General features: G+C 46.5%; 1 protein-coding gene across 2 annotated transcripts in view; it reads right to left on the bottom strand.

The window, feature by feature from the left end:
- RASSF5 (Ras association domain family member 5) overlaps nt 1–12393 on the bottom strand; it is a 164748-nt gene that overhangs the window by 11669 nt on the left and 140686 nt on the right. The window lies entirely within an intron of this gene.

Genomic DNA, 12393 nt, shown 5'->3' with positions numbered 1-12393 from the left:
GAGATGCAAGTTGCACGTGCAAATTCCTGGCCCCGCCATAGTGTTCTGTACTTTGGGGGCACAACAGACAGCATTAAGCTGGCAGCGCTGGGGAGTTTGAGTGCACAGCTGCAATCAGCACTGCTGCCGGGCCTCTCTTACAGCCCTCGTTGCAGGCTAAACTACCTGCCTGCATCAAGGACAGAAGGGGCAAATGCCCCCCCACCGCCACCACCGCAGCAGCACTCACTGGCGCTCAGGGCCATGTACTCCAACTCCCCAGCACTACTGGCTTCATTATGCTAGCCCCATCCCTGGTGCACACACGTTGGGGGTGGGAGCAGCATAATTAAGATGGTGGGGCCAGGTAGTTTGTGCGCATGGCTTCCAGCTCCATTTAGAGCATCACTCTCCAATCCCTGCTAGCCGCCACAGGTAGGCAAGTGGCCAACTGGCCATGGGTTTTAGCACTGCAAGGCTAAGAAAGAGAAGCACCAGGCTCTTAATGTGAAAAAGACAAATCCCAGTGTCAGCCCTGGCAGGCCTTCTAGGGCCACCCTGACATTTGCCCAACCATGCCAGTTACTAAGATGCCTAAACTTTATGAAACACTGTGCACAGATTAAACTAACAACAACAGTCCCTGTCTGCAGGCTCACAATTTAAAATTCATGACACAAAAAGCAAAAAGGACACAGGGGGATGAGGAAAATAAGCAAACCCAGGCACCACTTCTAAAAGTGACATCATTTTTCTTATAATGATTAGCTTGAATGGAAGCAGATCAGAGAAGGGAGGAGCCAAATGGCAGCTGGTCTCCCAGCCAAGCCCATAAAGACTAGGGCCCCGCTACTCAGCCTCTCGCTCTACACACATATACAGATCCTCCTCAGAGAGCTGCATGCATAAGGTTTTAACTTTTGTTTTAATAAACTAAAATTTGTACTATTGCACAATTTACTTATACCAGCTCCACTAAGTTTGAGGCAGTGTGCCAAAAAGAAAACAAATGGGAAAAAAAGACAGGGTAGAATGGGCAAGCCTTAAGGTGTTACCAGGAAGCAGCCACAGTTTTAGCTTCTGCTAGCAGACAAATTTAGGAAGGCTGGATCATGTGGCCAGGTGAAGGAGTGCACAAGCAGGGTGACACAAAATAAACCAAGCAAGGAAAGGGAGGAGGAACAATGGCCAAGAAAGGAGCCATCCAGACTTCAGCCCAAAGCAATGAAGGAAAACCTTGTGCGTCTTTAACAACACACAAGACTAGGCATGAGAACACAGAAGTGGCATGCAAACAAAGGCAGATCCCAAGATGCTGTGCATCCTGTACCTCCGTCCATGTTCATTTCATAGCTGCAGATTACGCAAAGAATATCCAGTCTGAATACATCCTTAGGCAAACTTCCTCCACCACCGCCACCCACAGGCAAACCTAGAGCTGGTTTCAACATAAAGTTGTGTGGCTTGTACAAAAACTTTAAAAGTCTTATATTATGTCTTCTCAAGCTGTACTTTACAGTTTTAATTGTGAACTGCCCAGAGAGCCTCGGCTATTGGGCAGCATAAAAATGTAATAAATAAATCATTGATGCAAAACTAATAGAGAATTGTCATTCACACAACCCCATCAGAGATTATCCATGAACTGGACAGATCAAAATTAGGAGAACTTTTTTAAGCAGGGTGCTGACTTTTTTTTTATGTTAAGGGTTGTATCCAACCTTGACTGTCCACCAGCAGAATGGAAACTGTTGCTGCAGCCCCCAAATCCACAACAGAGTGGGGAGGAGGACAAGGGAAAGTTCACTCGCGCAACATTGGATGTAAGCCTAAGGCTCCTGTATTTTAACAGTTGCATAGTAGAAGTCATTTCACATGGTACAGCTTGCCATATCAGAGCACTTGCAGGAACTTGAAAAGCTGTCGCTGATAAAACTCCCTCTATCCCACAGCTATGGAAGATAAAGGAACCCACATAAAATCCATTTTCATGTATCTTCATTAATGGTTATTTCTTCCCCAAGCCCTAACCAAAAAGATGATTGACAGGTGAATGGTAGAATCACCTTGTGACAGGACTGGATGTTGATTGTACTAAACCCCTTCTAATTTTTCTATGAAATGAATATGAATGGCTTGATACTTAAAATAAATTATGTCACTTGTGCAAAGCTGTTTAAACATATTGAATTTCCATAATATGCCAACTACAATGTTATATTTGTGGTGGTGTTTGCAAAATTCAAAAATATTTTGGCAAAGAACAAGAAAGAAGAACAGAACCTTAGACAGACATGCAATAAGGAAATTACTTAGGAGCAGGCATGGGGGAGAGGAAACATCCAAAACCAACACACAGTCTAAGCAAACTAGGCTCAAAGCAGCTCACAAGAACAGTAAACAAATTGTCAATATATAGGTACAACAAAAGCCTAGTCAGAAATATATCAAACACATTTCATCTTATATAAGAATATGGTAGTATAAGACTTATTACTAGAGATCTACCAGACCAATTTTGCTCATTGCTGTTTTAAACTGAAGCTTGGGCAGTGTAGACATGCAGAACATTTTGAAAGTTCGAAAAATTCAAAGCTTGAGCTTGAATAGCCAAACAGTACATTAACAAGACCCCTTCATGGATCACTGCCTTGTTGTGGCGAAGGAGCTTGCGTAACTCAGTGAAGCCATAAGCTATGCCGTGCAGGGCCACCCAAGACGGACAGGTCATGGCAGAGAGTTCTGACAAAATGTGGTCCACTGGAGAAGGAAATGGCAACCCACTCCAGTATTCTTGCCAAGAAAACCCCATGGAACGTATCACAAGGCTAAAAGATATGACGCCGGAAGATGAGCCCCTCAGGTCGGAAGGTGTCCAATATGCTACTGGGGAAGAGCAGAGGGTATTTCCAAGTAGCGCCAGAAAGAGTGAAGCGGCTGGGCCAAACCCGAAAGGACACTCAGCTGTGGATGTGTCTGGCGGTGAAAAGAAAATCCGATGCTGTAAAGAACAATATTGTTTAGGAACCTGGAATGTCAGATCAATGAATCAAGGTAAGCTGGAGGTGGTCAAACATGAGATGGCAAGATTGAACATCGACATCTTGGGAATCAGCGAACTGAAATGGACAGGCATGGGCGAATTTAATTCAGGTGACCATCATATCTACTATTGTGGGCAAGAATCCCTGAGAAGAAATGGAGTAGCACTCATAGTCAACAAAAGGGTGGGAAAAGCAGTACTGGGGTACAATCTTAAAAATGATAGAATGATCTCAGTACGAATCCAAGGCAAACCATTCAACATCACAGTAGTTCAAGTCTATGCCCCAACCACTGAGGCCGAAGAAGCTGAGGTTGATCGGTTCTATGAAGACCTACAACACCTTCTAGAACTAACACCAAAAAAAGATGTCCTCTTCATCATAGGGGATTGGAATGCTAAAGTAGGAAGTCAAGAAATCACCGGGATAACAGGCAGGCATGGCCTTGGTGTACAAAATGAAGCAGGACAAAAGCTAATAGAGTTTTGCCAAGAGAACATGCTGATCATAGCAAACACTCTTTTCCAACAGCACAAGAGGCGACTCTACACATGGACGTCACCAGATGGTCAATATCGAAATCAGATTGATTATGTCCTTTGCAGCCAAAGATGGAGAAGGTCCATACAGTCAGTTAAAACCAGACCTGGAGCTGACTGTGGCTCAGATCATGAGCTGCTTCTTGCAAAATTTCAGCTTAAATTGAAGAACGTCGGGAAAACCACTAAACCGTTCAGGTATGACCTAAATCATATCCCTGATGAATATACAGTGGAGGTGAGGAATAGATTTCAGGGATTAGACCTGATAGACAGAGTGCCTGAGGAACTATGGACGGAGGTCCGTAACGTTGTTCAGGAAGCAGCAACGAAATCCGTCCCAAAGAAAAAGAAATGCAAGAAAGCAAAGTGGCTGTCTTATGAGGCTTTACAAGTAGCTCACGAAAGAAGGGAAGTGAAAAGCAAGGGAGAAAGGGGAAGATATACCCAACTGAATGCAGAGTTCCAGAGAATAGCAAGGAGAGACAAGAAGGCCTTCTTAAATGAACAATGCAAAGAAATTGAGGAAAACAACAGAATGGGAAAGACTAGAGATCTCTTCAAGAAAATTGGAGATCTCAAGGGAACATTTTGTGCAAAGACGGGCATGATAAAGGACAAAGAAGGCAGGGACCTAACAGAAGCAGATGAGATTAAGAAGAGGTGGCAAGAATACACAGAAGAACTATACAGGAAAGATCTGAATGTCCCTGATAGCCATGATAGTGCGGTCACTGAACTTGAGCCGGACATCCTCGAGAGTGAAGTCAAGTGGGCCTTAGGAAGCATTAGTAACAACAAAGCTAGCGGAGATGACAGTATTCCAGCCGAGCTATTTAAAATCCTAAAAGATGATGCTGTTAAAGTGCTGCATTCAATATGCCAACAAATCTGGAACACTCAACAGTGGCCACAAGACTGGAAAAGGTCAGTTTACATTCCAATTCCAAAGAAGGGCAACGCCAAAGAGTGTTCAAACTACCGCACAATTGCGCTCATTTCACATGCCAGCAAGGTGATGCTCAAAATCCTACAAGCTAGGCTTCAGCAGTATGCGAACCGAGAACTACCGGAAGTACAAGCTGGGTTTAGAAGAGGCAGAGGAACTAGAGATCAAATCGCCAACATTCGCTGCATCATGGAGAAAGCAAGAGAATTCCAGAAAAACGTCTATTTCTGCTTCATTGACTATGCTAAAGCCTTTGATTGTGTGGATCACAACAAACTGTGGCAAATTCTTAAAGTGATGGGGGTACCAGACCACCTTACCTGTCTCCTGAGAAACCTGTACGAGGGTCAAGAAGCAACAGTAAGAACCACACATGGAACAACCGATTGGTTCAAAATTGGGAAAGGAGTACGACAAGGCTGCATATTGTCACCCTGCTTATTTTTATTTATATTTATTTATTTATTTATTGCATTTATACCCCGCCTTTCTCCCTCTCGCAAGGAACTCAAGGCGGCTTACATTATCCTCCTCCTCACCGTTGTATCCTCACAACAACAACCCTGTGAGGTAGGTTGGGCTGAGAGTCTGTGGCTGGCCCAAAGTCACCCAGTGAGCTTCCATGGCCAAGTGGGGACTAGAACCCGGATCTCCCGGCTCCCAGTCCGTCACTCTCACCACTACACTACACTGGCTCTTATTTAACTTATATGCAGAGTACATCATGAGAAATGCCGGGTTGGATGAATCACAGGTCGGAATTAAGATTGCTGGGAGAATTATCAACAACCTCCGATATGCAGACGATACCACCCTAATGGCAGAAAGCGAAGAGGATCTCAAGAGCCTCTTGTTGAGGGTGAAAGAGGAGAGTGCAAAAGCTGGTTTGAAACTCAACATTAAAAAAACTAAGATCATGTCATCTGGCCCTATCACTTCCTGGCATATAGAAGGGGAAGAAATGGAAGCAGTGACAGATTTTACTTTCTTGGGCTCCAAGATCACCGCAGATGGTGACTGTAGCCATGAAATTAAAAGACGCTTGCTCCTTGGGAGGAAAGCTATTGCAAACCTAGACAGCATAGTAAGAAGCAGAGACATCACCTTGCCGACAAAGGTCCGTATAATCAAAGCTATGGTTTTCCCAGTAGTAATGTATGGCTGTGAGAGCTGGACTATAAGGAAGGCTGAGTGCCGAAGAATTGATGCTTTCGAACTGTGGTGCTGGAGAAGACTCTTACAAATCCCCTGGACTGCAAGGAGGTCAAATCAGTCCATCCTAAAGAAAATCAACCCTGAGTGCTCATTGGAAGGACAGATAATGAAGCTGAAGCTCCAATATTTTGGCCACCTAATGCGAAGAGAAAACTCCCTGGAAAAGACCCTGATGCTGGGAAAGCCTGAAGGCAAAAGGAGAAGGGGACGGCAGAGGATGAGATGGCTAGATAGCATCACGGATGCAATGAATATGAACTTGAGCACGCTCCGGGAGAGAGCGCAGGACAGGAAGGCCTGGCGTGCTATGGTCCATGGGGTCACGAAGAGTCGGACACGACTGAACGACTGAACAACAACATTAACAAGAATAGCCTCTCTGCCAGAAACAAAAATGGCATTTCTTGCTGTTGCTGCATTAACAAGTGAAGCCTCTGCCAGAAACAAAGATGGTGGCTCCCACTGGTTGGTTTCTTTCTCCCTCCCCCACCTCTATTAAAAACAAAAAACCCATCCTGGCCAGAAGCAAAAATGGCATGAAATCCCATCACCCCTTCAAAACGAACAGCCTCTCTGCCAGAGACAAAGATGGCACCTGCTGCCACATTCATCAATCCTCCCCTCAAACAATCTAGATGCTGGGCTTGCACATAAAAGGCTTCCCCTAACCAGAAGTTAATGAGGGGAAACTTTATTGCTATAAAAATAAATAAAATGGGGAAGAAGATGATGATGGAGGAGGACACAAGAAAATGTTGGTGAATTATGCAGCAAGGCTGTCGCCTTACTTGGATAAGGGCAAATGTGGCCTCATGGAGGTGAGAGAAGAGGCCCTGAGGTTGCCATGGAAACCCTCCAAGCCCTCCTCTGCCCCTTCGCCTCCCCCACAAGAGAATGTGAGGGGGAAATGTGGCCTAGTAATGAATAGAACACCATCAGACACCCCCCGTCAGAAAAAATTAACTGGCAATAATGCCCATTGGAATGGATCCTGCCCAATGCCCCTGATCTCCCCATCCTATCTTTAAATGCCCCCCTTCAGGAAGGGGCCTCCTCTTTCCCCCTCTATCTCTCAGAGGGCACCCCAGCACCCACATTCAACCATCTTTTTCTGCCCCCTGCCCAAGAAAAGAGAAGCCCCCTTTTCCTTTTAGGATTGGGATCTTGGGTCCCCCATCAGCATCTCATTATTACTGCTTCCCCAGTTCCCTTCCCCAAGTGTCTCTATGTGCAACACTGCTTTCTTTCCAGCCAGCCTAAAATAATTTTTAAATTATGATGATGATGATTAATAGGCTGAAGGCTCAGCCTGGGAAGCAACAGCCCCTATGAAGGCACCATCTCCTCCTGGCTCTGCTCCAGCCTAGACTCAGAAGGCGCATGGAGCAGGTGCAGAACAGCCCAGACTAAGCTGAGACGCTTCTTCCGCAGAGTCGGTAGCACATCACCTGCATCATGTGCTGGTACAGTGTCTTAAAAAGATCAGACTTCTCTCAGGTTTCCCAGTGGGTGAGATTTTCTTATTGCTCAGCACTACCCAGAATTGCAATTTGCATATGTTTTGTCCTCGGGCTACTAGCACCCATGGCAACATGGGCTTTATACCTGTAACTTAATATCTCTATCCACATAAAGAAATCTCAGTTATTCTGCTGGGACTCTTCTAAACTAGTAAAGAGAATGGTGACTAGGCAACACTCATGTTTTATGTAGCTCCTAAGAACCAGTACTCCATTCTGGTGTTTGAACCACTGGGTCATTTGCTGTTATTGCATAGCCTTCCATGATGTGTAAAATATTGCTGTGTGTTTTTGAACAGTCAGTAATAAAAGCACAACCGCTGTTGCAATTCCAACAAGTCAGCCTGCTGCAACCAGGGGAGGGATCTTTACAACAACAGAATGAGAAGCGCATTGGAGTATTACCCGGATTTTCATGGAATCGACTTTGCTCTGTCAGGGACACAAAAAGCAAGATAAACTGAACCTGTACCATGCCTTTAAAACCTGGTTTTCAGGGGCTACACAGCACTTGAAAGGAACATACTTCTGGGTGGGGTAGGGGGAGTAGAACTGAACATCATCAAACTGGCAGGGGCTGCTCAACCAATGAGAGAGGCTTGTCCCCCGCCCCCTGTCCCGGCTCCCCCTTGCTATTACATTATTATGAATGGAAAGCAAATAATTTTCCCCATGTGTGCAGATTTCCCTGAAGAAGCCAAAACCACCACTTCTCAAGTGCAACATCTGAAGGGTCCCACCGAGAGCTTCCCCCCACCCCAATTTTGTCCCATTCCAGCAATCTGCTGCAGAGTTATTGCTCCCACCCCATTTTTCCTGTGTGTGCACTTTTGCCTTGAGAAGTCAAAATCCCTGATCCTTGAGAGCAGCTCAGCCCCTCAATTTTGACCAATTCCAGCACTCTGCCCTGGAGTTATTCCTTCCAACACCACCCCCTTTTACATAACAACAGAGAAAGTTGAAACTACAGAACATCAAAGAAGCACAACACCACAACAGTGATTTAAGAAAGCATCTTAAGCACTTAAGAAAGAGTGCTTTATGGTGGTGTTGTTCTTCAGTCATTCAGTCGTGTCCGACTCTTCGTGACCCCATGGACCATAGCATGCCAGGCCTTCCTGTCCTGCGCTCTCTCCCAGAGTGTGCTCAAGTCCATATTCGTTGCATCGGTGATGCTATCTAGCCATCTCATCCTCGCCCATCCCCTTCTCCTTTTGCCTTCAATCTTTCCCAGCATCAGGGTCTTTTCCAGGGAGTTTTCTCTTCGCATTAGGTGGCCAAATATTTGAGCTTCAGCTTCAGTATCTGTCCTTCCAGTGAGCAGTCAGGGTTGATTTCCTTTAGGATGGACTGATTTGACCTCCTTGCAGTTCAGGGGACTCGTAAGAGTCTTCTCCAGCACCACAGTTCGAAAGCATCAATTCTTCGGCGCTCAGCCTTCCTTATAGTCCAGCTCTCACAGCCATACATTGCTGCCTCCTGAACAATGTTACGGACCTCTGTCCATAGTTCCTCAGGCACTCTGTCTAGCAGGTCTAATCCCTGAAATCTATTCCTCACCTCCACTGTATATTCATAAGGGATATGATTTAGGTCATACCTGAATGGTTTTAGTGGTTTTCCCTACGTTCTTCCATTTAAGCCGAAATTTTGCAACAAGAAGCTCATGATCTGAGCCACAGTCAGCTCCAGGTCTTGTTTTGACTGACTGTATAGAGCTTCTCCATCTTTGGCTGCAAAGGACATAATCAATCTGATTTCGATATTGACCATCTGGTGACGTCCATGTGTAGAGTCGCCTCTTGTGCTGTTGGAAAAGAGTGTTTGCTATGATCAGCGTGTTCTCCTGGCAAAACTCTATTAGCCATTGCCCTGCTTCATTTTGTACATGAAGGCCATGCTTGCCTGTTATCCTAGTTATTTCTTGACTTCCTACTTTAGCATTCCAATCCCCTATGATGAAGAGGACATCTTTTTTTGGTGTTAGTTCTAGAAGGTGTTGTCGGTCTTCATAGAACCCATCAACCTCACCTTCTTCGGCATCAGTGGTTGGGGTATAGACTTGACTTACTGTGATGTTGAATGGTTTGCCTTGGATTCGTACTGAGATCATTCTATCGTTTTTGAGATTGTACTCCAGTACTGCTTTTCCCACCTTTTTGTTGACTATGAGTGCTACTCCATTTCTTCTAAGGGATTCTTGCCTACAGTAGTAGATATAATGGTCACCTGAATTAAATTCGCCCATGCTTGTCCATTTTAGTTTGCTGATTCCCAAGATGTCGATGGTCAATCTTGCCATCTCATGTTTGACCACCTCCAGCTTTCCTGGATTCATTGATCTTATATTTCAGGTTCCTAAACAATATTGTTCTTTACAGCATCGGACTTCCTTTTCACCACCCCTCATCCACAGCTGAGTGTCCTTTCGGCTTTGGCCCAGCCACTTCACTCTTTCTGGTGCTACTTGGAAATTCCCTCTGCTCTTCCCCAGTAGTATATTGGACACCTTCCGACCTGAGGAGCTCATCTTCCGGCGTCATATCTATTAGCCTTGTGATACGTTCCATGGGGTTTTCTTGGCAAGAATACTGGAGTGGGTTGCCATTTCCTTCTCCAGTGGACTACATTTTGTCAGAACTCTCCGCCATGACCTGTCCATCTTGGGTGGCCCTGCACGGCATAGCTTATGGCTTCACTGAGTTAAACAAGCCCCTTCGCCACAACAAGGCAGTATAGATGAAGGGGGCTTTAGGGTGAGTTAGCCTTTAATCCTTTCACTGCAGGAGAGTGAGATTTATTTCTTACTTCTGAGTAAACATGCACAGAAGGGGGGGAGATATCTTAAAGTTTAAAAGCAGGCTAGCTAAGGTGATTGAACGTCCCCAGTACTGCGGTAACGTGAGGGGTTGCTACTCACGCCTGGGGATTTTCTCAATGGGAACACTACATCTACTGGGGAAACAAGAAGGACGTGGCTCCTTTGGCCACGTCACTGCCAGGTCACAGAGACACAACCAACATTTGGGGGGGGGGCGCCATGGCACACTGTGGTAAAACTGCCAGGGAGCCACTTTCAGAAAAAATAAATCAGAATAAAAGGAGTTTCAAAAAATGCCGCTTTTATTTATTTATTTATTTATTTATTTATTAAATTTATTAATCGCCCATCTGGCTGGTCACCCAGCCACGCTGGGCAATGTACAACATACAATAAAAACAGTTTAAAAGAATAAAATTCTACAATAAAAACATTTTCTAAAATACCCTAACCCACCCCAAATGCCTGCCTGAACAACAACGTTTTTAATGCATGACGGAAGCTCATTAAAGAGGGGGCATGATGGAGTTCCCTAGGGAGGGAGTTCCACAGAGTGGGGGCCACCACAGAAAAGGCCCTCTCCCTCGTCCCCACCAGTCTAGCTGTCCTGGCTGATGGGACAGAGAAGGCCATCCGAGGATGATCTTGTTAAGTGGCCTGTCTGGTGCTGCTGGAGGCGCTCCTTAAGATAGGCTGGGCCGGAACCATATAGGGTTTTAAAGGTCAAAACCAACACCTTGAATTTGGCTCAGAAAACAACTGGTAACCAGTGCAACTCCTTCAGCACTGGAGTGATATGATCTCGCCGGCGGCTGCCTTTAATCAGGCGAGCCGCCGCGTTCTGTACCAGCTGCAGTTTCCGAACCGTCTTCAAGGGTAACCCCACGTAGAGCGCATTACAGTAGCCTAAACGAGAGGAGACCAGGGCATGTACTACCGATGGGAGCAGATGGTCGGGAAGGAAGGGGCGCAGCCGCCGTATCAGATGGAGTTGGTACAGCGCTTTCTGGATCACAGCTGACACCTGAGCCTCCATGGACAGCTGGGAGTCCAAAATGACCCCCAGGCTGCAGACCTGGTCTTTCAAGGGTAGCCGTACCCCATTCAACACCAGGTCAACATCCCCCAGTCTCCTCTTGTCTCCCACCAAAAGTACCTCGGTCTTGTCAGGGTTCAGCTTCAGCCTATTCCTCCCCGTACAGCCACTCACCGTCTCCAGACATTTGGACAGGGAATCTACGGCCAACCTTGGTGAAGATTTGAACGAGAGGTAGAGCTGCGTGTCATCCACATATTGATGACACCGCACCCCAAACCTCCTGATGATAGCCCCAGCGGCTTCACATAGATGTTAAATAGCATCGGGGAGAGGATGGAACCCTGTGGCACCCCACAAGTAAGTGGCCATGGGTCCGAAACCTCCTCTCCCAGTGCTACCCTCTGGTACCTGCTGGAGAGGAAGGACCGGAACCACTGCAATACGGTGTCCCCAATGCCCAACCCCTCCAGGCAGTCCAGGAGGATACCGTGGTCAATGGTATCGAAAGCCGCTGAGAGGTCGAGGAGAACAAGGAAGGAGCATTCACCCCTATCCAGAGCCCTCCTCCTATCATCTACAAAGGCGACCAAGGCCGTTTCTGTCCCATGCCCAGGCCTGAAGCCTGACTGAAATGGGTCTAGATAATCAGTTTCTTCCAAGTGTGCCTTCAACTGCACCGCCACCACCCGCTCAATCACCTTGCCCAAAAATGGCAGATTTGAGACTGGGTGAAAGTTGTTCAAAACTTCAGGATCCAAGGAGGGCTTCTTCAAGAGCGGTCTTATCACTGCCTCCTTGAGGGCTGATGGCATCACTCCCTCTTCAAGGGAGGCGTTCACCACCGCCTTGATCCCCTCACCCAGTCTCTCTCTGCAGCTCATAATGAGCCAAGATGGGCAAGGATCAAGTAAGCCTTAAGTAAGTAAGATCAAGGTCGGCCGTACCGATGAAAGCACCTTGTCCACTTCATCAGGAGGAAGAAGCTGGAACCGATCCCACAAAACCGGTTTGCCACAGGCCGCCTCTTGCTCACTAACTGTATCCACAGCATGCAGAGTAACACACCTAATCTGATCAATTTTATCTGCAGTGCCTTGCCAAAGCCTCACAGGAGGCCTTAGAATGCTCCAGTGGTTCCGGAGCCACAGGACCGACCAGGCTCCGGACCACTTGGAACAGCCTCCTGGGACAGCACTCTGCAGACGCGATGGAGGCAGCATAATATTCCTTTTTTGCTGCCTTCACCGCCACGTGATAGGCTGAAGATACAGCTCTAGCCCGTGTCTG

The sequence above is a fragment of the Heloderma suspectum genome, chromosome 4, assembly GCF_057233095.1.
Source record: "Heloderma suspectum isolate Gila_16-S chromosome 4, 16-S_ref, whole genome shotgun sequence".
NCBI classification, from domain to species: domain Eukaryota; kingdom Metazoa; phylum Chordata; class Lepidosauria; order Squamata; family Helodermatidae; genus Heloderma; species Heloderma suspectum.
This window is presented reverse-complemented; position numbering and strand designations above follow the sequence as displayed.